Source organism: Aegilops tauschii, chromosome 2, assembly GCF_002575655.3.
Source record: "Aegilops tauschii subsp. strangulata cultivar AL8/78 chromosome 2, Aet v6.0, whole genome shotgun sequence".
NCBI classification, from domain to species: domain Eukaryota; kingdom Viridiplantae; phylum Streptophyta; class Magnoliopsida; order Poales; family Poaceae; genus Aegilops; species Aegilops tauschii.
The window spans coordinates 546,919,962-546,928,801 of record NC_053036.3 but is presented as its reverse complement, the minus strand read 5'-3'; positions in this window follow the sequence as shown (position 1 = coordinate 546,928,801).

Genomic DNA, 8,840 nt, shown 5'->3' with positions numbered 1-8,840 from the left:
TGTGCGGCCAGTCTGGCAGAATTACGAGGAGGCAAACAAAACCATTATGAAAATACTACCAGCGCCGCTGATCATTTGGAAAAAGGTACATGCACGTACACTATTTTTCAGGGACATCATATAGGTATGCCTATGGAACCGCACCAGGAAAAGCCTCAAAATACCAACACAGCAACGCCCAAAGTCTCCGATGGGAATATACGTAGGCCAGCAGTTACAGGAAAGATTAACAGAGACAAGACATCAAGTTCCAAATTTCACTAGGATCAGATAAAATATTTTTAAAAGGAAAGGACAGTTGAAACTATAATCATCTCGATTGACGTCGGCTCAAGTCTCGCAAAATTGAATGCTTCTCACGTGGGGGCAAGGGGACTGGAGTGCTAGTACAGAGGCTTTCAAACGCCCATCGGCTGGCGTCGTCATCACAAGATACCAGCGATTCGGGTATTGTCAGATCCTCCGGTCGCCTGTGAGTCGCCACTGCTGCAACGCGCTGCTGCCTGGGCCTCGTGCTACTCCGCCCACGCTCAGCCTCCCTCGCCGCCATGTGAGACACCCCCGTTGAGCCGCTGCTGCTCTCAGCCTTAGCTGCGGCCCTGCGTCGCCGAGCCGCCCCCGCTGATGTGGAACTGAGCCGGCACCTCCGCCACGCGGCCCTCGTCTCCGTCCCACGCTGCCTCGCCGTGCCCGCACTGAGCCAGCCCGGCTGAGCAACTTGCCTCCGCCGCAGGCCACTTCTTCCGCGTCTGAACCGCTGTTTCCACGGTTTCATCTGCGTTGAGCCGCCGTGGTCTCTGTGTTCCACTACAGCCGTAACTGCGCCCCGAGCTGCCTGATTTGCCTCGGCCATCCACCCGCCATCGTTCGTCTGCAAACTGATCTACACCACGGCCTCACCGGTGACTCGCCCATGGGCCGCCGGATTTCGCCGTCCGCTCCTACTACGGCCGCCTCCTGAGCCGTCCCCGCGCTGGGTCACCTCCATCAAAACCGCTGCAGTGGGCCTGCCTTAACCCGCCGTCGTTGCGCGGTCCAGTCGCCTCCATCGCCATGCGTCAAATCACCCTCGCCTCCGTACTAGCACGCCCACGCGGCCAGGTCACTGCCACTGCGGCCATATGCCCCGACGCCTCCGCACCGGCGATGTTTCCGTTGAGCCGCTGGGGTCACCGTTCGCTTCGAGCTGTTGCGGGCCGGCCCTGCTTCGCCTTCAATCCACCATGGCCTTGGGGTGCTGCTTCTGAGCCGTCTGCGCCATTGCTGGTTTCTACTTCTGAGTCGCCGGCGCCGCTGCGTGCTTCTGCCATGATTGGTTACGTTACCCTGTCCCACGATGGCTTAAGCCGGCCTCGCCTCACTGTATTTCGCGTGACTGATTTGCTGCCTCACCCCGTCGTCACTGGCGGATCACCGTTCTCCAACCTTGAAAGTGAAGGACCCACCGGGTCGCGGACCTTGCCTCCGTGTTAAGCATCCACCAAGCCGTGGTCGCTAGAAGTCGCCCCGGCCGTGTTTAAGCCGCCCTCACCTGCGCGTGGAGCTGCTCTTTTCTGCCACCAAGGCATGCATGTTGTCATAAAACGGGGAAATGAAGCTGATATAGCAGCAGTCCCGTTGTCACAACTCTGGAGCTGCAGCCCCGCCACCCACGTGAAGGGCCAAGCACCAGCGTCTACGCAAGAATTAAAAAAGGGGCCACGTGGGTGCTACTGCGTCTAACGCTGTCCAGCATTATTTCAATGCCAGCGTTTGTGTTCATCTGATAAAGCAGACCAGGTGCTATTGTTTCTATCTACTTTTAATACATATTTTAATCAAGAAGAGCAATTACTTTGGTTTGTATATTTCTATGTGCAGCAAAGGTGGTGCCATGTTGTGCCTATGAAGTGTGTGTCAGCATCGTCACGCACTGGGCCGCACCTGCCTGCTTACTGATGAAACGGGTGTGCGCAAGTCGCCGCCCGTACAGTTTAATCTACATCAACCCGCCGGAGCCGCGTTGAGCCGCCCCTACCGCTTTGAGCCGCCGGGATTATATTAAGGTCGCCGGTCTGCCCGAGCCGCCGAAACTATATTGGGTCACTGATCTGCCTGAGCCACCTCTGTCGCGATAAACAGATCATCCGTCATCCTAACAAATCAGGTGATATCCATCCAAGTATGTTTTATTAGCACATGTTGTTTTTTGTCAAAGAACAGTTTATCATTGCCCTGGTCTGCAATATTGTTTATGCAGGGCAATTATTTATGACAAAAAATGATATTATACCGCGGAGTTGGAGGCACGCCAACATCTTTTGCCATAGGTGGTCGTCGTTACTCAACGGACTCCCGCTCCGGCTTACAACGCCGTGGCCGTCTCTCGCGACCGCGCCGGCTTACAATGTCGTGGCCGTCTTTCGCGGCCACGCCGGTTTACAACAAGGAGGACAACTTGCCCGTCCGCACCGGCTTACAACGCCACGGCTGGTTCATCTGTCTGTGCCGCCTCAGATGTTGTGGTCATCTTTACCGTCCGTCTCTCGCGGCCTGGTCTACAACAATACACCGGGCCGCACCTGTCTGCATGAGCGGATTATCAAATATGAGCAAGTCACTGCTTGGGAAGCCCGGTTTTCTTTCAGCAAAATGGAGGCAAATTATCACATACTATCCACCGCCGTCTGCACCGGATGGCTCAATGGACATGCGCACAAGTCGCCGTCACTACGGTTTGGTTGAGCTTCAAACAGCCAGTTGGAAGGAACCATTGGCCGAGTTGCTGACACGGCTCATACGGGATCATTTATAACCCGCCGCAGTCACCTCAACCTTCTGTGGATACACATCGTGCTATCAACACCAATGATATACAAGTTATGCCGGTTTATATCACAGTTAAGTATGGAGAATCTCAAGCCAACTCCTCGAGTCATCTTGAGACTCGAGGGCTACAGTGACATGACTCGGGAACCCCGGGTCGTTGGAGGGAATGATAACCCGGTTCCGGAGGCTGCTACCATATCGATGAAACTTTAAAGGCCGTCAGAAAATTGCCGGTTCAAATAAAGATTCCAGTTTAAAATCCGGTTCAAGAGATATCTTTCTCCCGCAAAGTTTTGAAGCTCTCAAATCTGGTTCAAACGTCCGGCTCAAGGTACCCTGCTTTAATGACCATTGGGAGCTGATCGTATTTGAATTTAGCTTAACCCTTTTGGTGTGACCCTGATCGTATTCGAATCAGAGTCGTTAAATATTCTCATGATCACTTGGGGGCTTCCTGTTCAAACATAGGTCGTATTCGAACCAAAGAGAACATAGCTGTCGATACCCACTTGATTGGCACACTGCCGAGCTCATTGGGGAGTTTCTTGGTCATATTTGAACCATAGCTCAACCCCCTTTGGGAACCGACGTGGATCGTATTCGAATCAGCGTCGTTAAACAACTCTCAAGGTCATTTGGGGGCTTCCTGTTCAAACATAGGTCGTATTCGAACCAAAGAGAACATAGGTGTCGGTACCCTCTTGATCGGCAACGCCAAAAGCCACTGGGGGCTATATGATCGTATTCGAATCTTAGCTTAACCCCTTTGGGACGGTTTTCTGATCGTATTCGAATCAGAAGCCTCAAAAACTTTGAAGTCTCTTTTTGCAAATAATTTTTGGGATTTTATTTGAAGCTCTTTTGAACACATCTAAAGTGTATATGAGTGGTTTCTATTTAAACCCAGCTTGATTTTCGATGATAAGTCGCCGACTTATGACAATCATCATCTATGTGGAAGAATTGGCTTCTAAGGATTGGGTCATCACACTTACTGCACAGGTATCGTAAGCCGGTGATACAGTTCAATATCACAGGTCATATAAACCGACAAATGCAAATTCAATATCACAAGTATGATATTATTGTTATGTTTCAAAGTTATGATTCATAACAGGCTTATCCGTGACTCCTTTTTTACACACCCGTGGTCATATGTAAGATATTATGACCCGCCCTGCGGTAAACCGCCGAGGTTTCTTGTGATCTACTCGTGTGCAGGATAAGACTACATTTGGGTAGTTACCCGCCTTGGCTTTTGACATTAAGTCGCCAGGGCGTATGTTGTTTAAACTCTGTGTAGGATTTGCAGAACTATGACTTATATAAATGTTTAAGTCCAAGCCCATCATCGCAAGATTGACATTGGTGTCTCAAAAAGGTTATCAATTCTTGATTTTCTCAAAAGGCTATAAATAGCCGGGTTATAAAATTGCCGGCTTACAATGGAGGCGTAATAAATCGCCATTGGCCAAGAGCCGCCAGGTATTTAAAGTCCGGGTTTACTTGTCAACCGATGAGGTATTCAAATCTTGAATAGCCAACATGGCTGGATTTCTATTGTGATTATCAATAACCAGTGTTATGATTGAGGTTTTCAAAGTCGCTTCAGCGCAACGGCTATTATTGTTATCAATGGGCATGATTTATTTTACAATGGAGGAAATAGTCCCGAGTCGCTGCAGGCTTACGACCCGGCACTTGCGGGCTACATTGTTCAAATCGAGATTACAACGAATATACAAGTCCCATGTCACTGCTAGCATGCACCATGGCACTTGGGGGCTAATGCAAAGTCATTCTTTTTGGCTCAACTTATTGAAGACCCGACTCATCACATTCTAAATGAGCCGGCCCTTAGGGGCTACCAATTGCTCCTGTCGAAAATTCGAGGTACACAAGCCTTAATCCATTATATTGAAAGATCCACTATTCAGTTGGTAGAGTACAAAGCTCTTAACCTTGTGGACGTGGGTTCAAGCCCCATGGTGGAGATTACATCATATACTGTTATTATCAATGATCATATTTACAAAGTCCCTGCTCATTATTGCATAATGACCCGGCCCTTGGGGGCTACGCTGGTTAAAGTTTATATGACCATAAGGCAATTACAAGTCCCAGGTTACTACAAGCATGACAACCCGGCACTTGGGGGCTACATAATATGGAGTATTCAGTTTTTACTAGTGACTGAGATGAACAATATGGATTTCTTCAAAGTGGCAGCATTTATATTGAAGCAAGTCTTAAGCCATCACTTTGTTCTCCTCAAGACTTGGGGGTTACAGGTATTATATTTTCAAATTCTTTGTTTTGAGCAAACCAGATTGACCCGGCGTCACCAATCATTATGACCCTGTGACTACAACCCGGCGTCATCAATAAACATGAACCGGCGTTGGCAACAATTATGACCCGGCATCATCAGTCTTTTATAACCCGGAGATTTTGGAAATTATAACTCGGCAAGATCTATATCTTTAAGCCGGTTGAAAACCAGATGAGTATTTTAAGACCTATATTTTTAAGCCGTCGCTTTGGAAGCTGACTCAAGTGGATTATTTCTTACAATATTTCTCTACAAGAGACCAATGCCAGCAAATTGACTCTGAAGCTGGCCTATTGACCCGGATTTTTCAAAAGAAGTGCTCTGATTTTTTTGCATTGGCAAGGTTTGGACATATCTGTTAAAAGAGATTTGCTATAAGATCTTGAGTATGCATCTAGGAGGAAATGACAAGGACTTAAAGATGATCAGGTGCCGGTTCATGAAAATATTTAACCCGGAACACAACCTATCAAGTTTGTTCTTGTGTTTATTTTACAGGATCAGTTTAACATGGACAAATCCAAATTAAACTGGGGGCTAATGTCGGGGATATACCCCGCGGTATGAACAGGCCGGAAGTATGACCTGGCCGGACCTGGCGCTTCATCGTGACCCGCCGGGTGATTGGCGACTCATAGGTCTGGCGGTTCACTGGTGTGACGACTCACGAGCCTAGCGACTTAATGATGGCCCCGACGGCGGGTCAGACAGAAGAGTAGGCCCAAAGCCCAGAAGGCCGGCTCATGTTATGGTGGGCTGGTTTATGAAGAAAGGCATAAAGAATATTCTCCTACCAAGGAAGCGAGACCCGGACTTGTATTCAACTTGTAAGAAAAGATAGACTAGTCCTAGTCCTACTAGGACTCCACATGTAACCCGCCCCTCTAACTTATATAAGGAGGGGCAGGGCACCCCAAAGAGGGACAAGCAACAAGAAATAATCTCTAGGGCTAAACACCGAGAGCCGGAGCCGGCGACTCTCCCGTGATCATAATGAGACCTAGCCTCAAACAGCACGTAGGGTTGTTACCGGATGATGTTTCCCGGGGCCCGAAGCTGTCTAAACCCTTGTATTGTGCGTTGATCCGCCCTGCGTCTCTCACATCCCAATCAACCCCTCCCAAGCTACTACATAGATGCGCTGGCCTCACGACTAAGTCCTCCCGCTAAGGACATCTACCGTGACAATTCCACGACAGGAACCCCGTTAAACATTTTCAAAATCCTCAAAAACCTAACAGAAAAAAAAGATACGGGGCTTTCAAGATTTAGAGGCAAAAAAATTCAAAAAATTTGTAACTTACTAGTGGCGCACCGTTTGCTAGGTGCGCCACTAGTAACAGAAAAAATATTGGTTTTGATTTTTTTGGATTTTTTTTTCAAAAAATGATTCGTAATATGACAGGGAAGTTTGAAATATTTTTCAAAATTTCATCATACTCATGAATATGAACAAAGTCCTAGACATCAACAAGGTTTAATAGGATTGATATGATAGATATATCAACAAGTGGCTGTTAAGTGAGGTGGTGCTGGGGTTGGATAGAACTGCGAAGTTAAGCATGCTCGGGTTGGAGTAGTATGAGGATGGGTAACCTTCCGGGAAGTTTGACCACTTAGTGCGATTTGACTTGAGATTAAGCATATTGACCTGAGATTAAGCCATAGTGACCCGAGATCAAGAAAAAATGAAAAAAATTCAAAAAAAAAATTGAAACTTTTTTTATATTTTTTTTTGAAAAAAATATTTCTGAAAAAATATTTGAAAAAAAATTGTTACTAATGGCGCACTTCTATGTGGTGCGCCATTACTAAGTCAGATAGTAATGGCGCACCGTGGCCTATACTAATGGCACACCAGTGGTGCGCCATTAGTATACCAAATACTAATGGCGCACCAGTGGTGCGCCATTAGTAAAAAATACTAGTGGCGTGGTACTAGTGGCGCACCAGTAGTGCGCCATTAGTAGGCAAAACTGGTGCGCCACTAGTAGACCTTTTCCTAGTAGTGAGTTATGGAAGGTTCTGATAACCCGGAGATCCCCAGCCCGGCTCATCCAGATGATCCGGATGTTGTAATTACCCGGACCGAGTTTGTTGAACCGGAAAGACCCACCGTGTTGGCTAGGTGCTCCGCCAAGGAAGAACTTCTGGAACGCCGCAGGGCTAGGCTGGACATCACTGATTATGCTAATCTGAGCATTGGAGATATTGTCTCTGGCTATATTAATCAAGTGCACAACAGCCGGGACCTGGAAATTGATATGGTGAAGCAAATACAGCAAAAGTCTGAGGTATGACTCTCTTGCTTACTCCATAGTTATCCTTACCATGCCAGCCCCCAAGTCTATTACTTATGATGAAATATGTTGTAGACTTAATACCGGCTTAATAATCACTGCAAGAAAACCGGCTTACCTGGTAACACTCAAGGGCCGGTTTAAACAGCATAGTTGAACCGGTCCTTACCTTGTTTTAATCAAGTAGTTGAGCAGCTTTACGCATTAGCCCCCAAGTGCCAAGTACCTTTGCCTGCAAAGTGCTTGGGACTTATTTTCATTATCCGGCACTGTAAATAGAGCTCTTCAGCATACATTAGCCCCCAAGTGCCAAATGTCTTTGCTTGCAAAGTGCTTGGGACTTAATGTTGCATTATAATCACCCTAACCGTAACCCGGAATTTGTACAGGCCATCTGTAAGAAATTTGAATCGGAAATCTCTGATCTGAAGAACCGCCTGAAGACTCACGAAAGTGAAACCCAAAAGGCCAACTCCAAATTTGAATTCAGTGTATCTGCACAAGAGAAACTGAAGAAAAAGTTTGAGGCAGAAAGAAAAGCCTGGGCGGATGAGAAAACTGCTTTGCTCAGCCAGGTCGAACAAGCGGAGGCCGCTCTTACTGAAAGAACCGCCGAGCTATCCGGCTTAAAACGCCATGTATCTCAGATGGCCTCCGCAATCTTTGGTAAGTTACTCTGTAAGTTTCTAACTAGTTTACATCGTTCATTTCCCATAAGTATTTCAATTGCCATCAGCACACCTGACTTTGTAATGCAGGTCCCAGGAGTTCCAATCTCAATCAGAACGTGCTGACCAAGCTGAAGGCGGTTTATACCTTGGTAGAACAACTTTACACCGGGTCACAACGTGCCTTAGCCGTTGTGGCTCTGTCAAACAAAGTTCCCACTCATCTGGCAGATGTGCTCAGGCGGCTTGCCGTGCTTCCTCAACGCTTCCAAGAGTTAAGACGAGCTTCTGCAAGAGCCGGAGCCATACCCTCTCTAAGCCGGGCCAAGGCGTTTCTCCCAGAGCTAGACCCGGCCGACATCGCCCTTGGGTACCCTAGCTTGAAGTAAGATGGCACTCCCTTTGACCAGAAAGACTTCGCCGCTTGTGTGAAGAGTGTACGCCCGGTGGCCACTTTGATTGGTAATGACACAGACCTTACCAAATATCAACCGGGCTATGACGCGGAGAATCAGAGGATCCCAACACCTCATTATGAAGCAGTCAACCTGATTCCTCCGACTCGTAAGCATACCTTCGCCCCTGAAGTTGACCGGGCCGGGTTAATTGATGATGAAGCTCAATTTGAAGCCTTGAGTGGAATTGACTAGAAATCATCAACCTTCCAGGACATGGAAACAGCCGGAGGAGCGGAGAGGGATGAGCCGGAAGCTTCAACCCAACAAGCGCCTT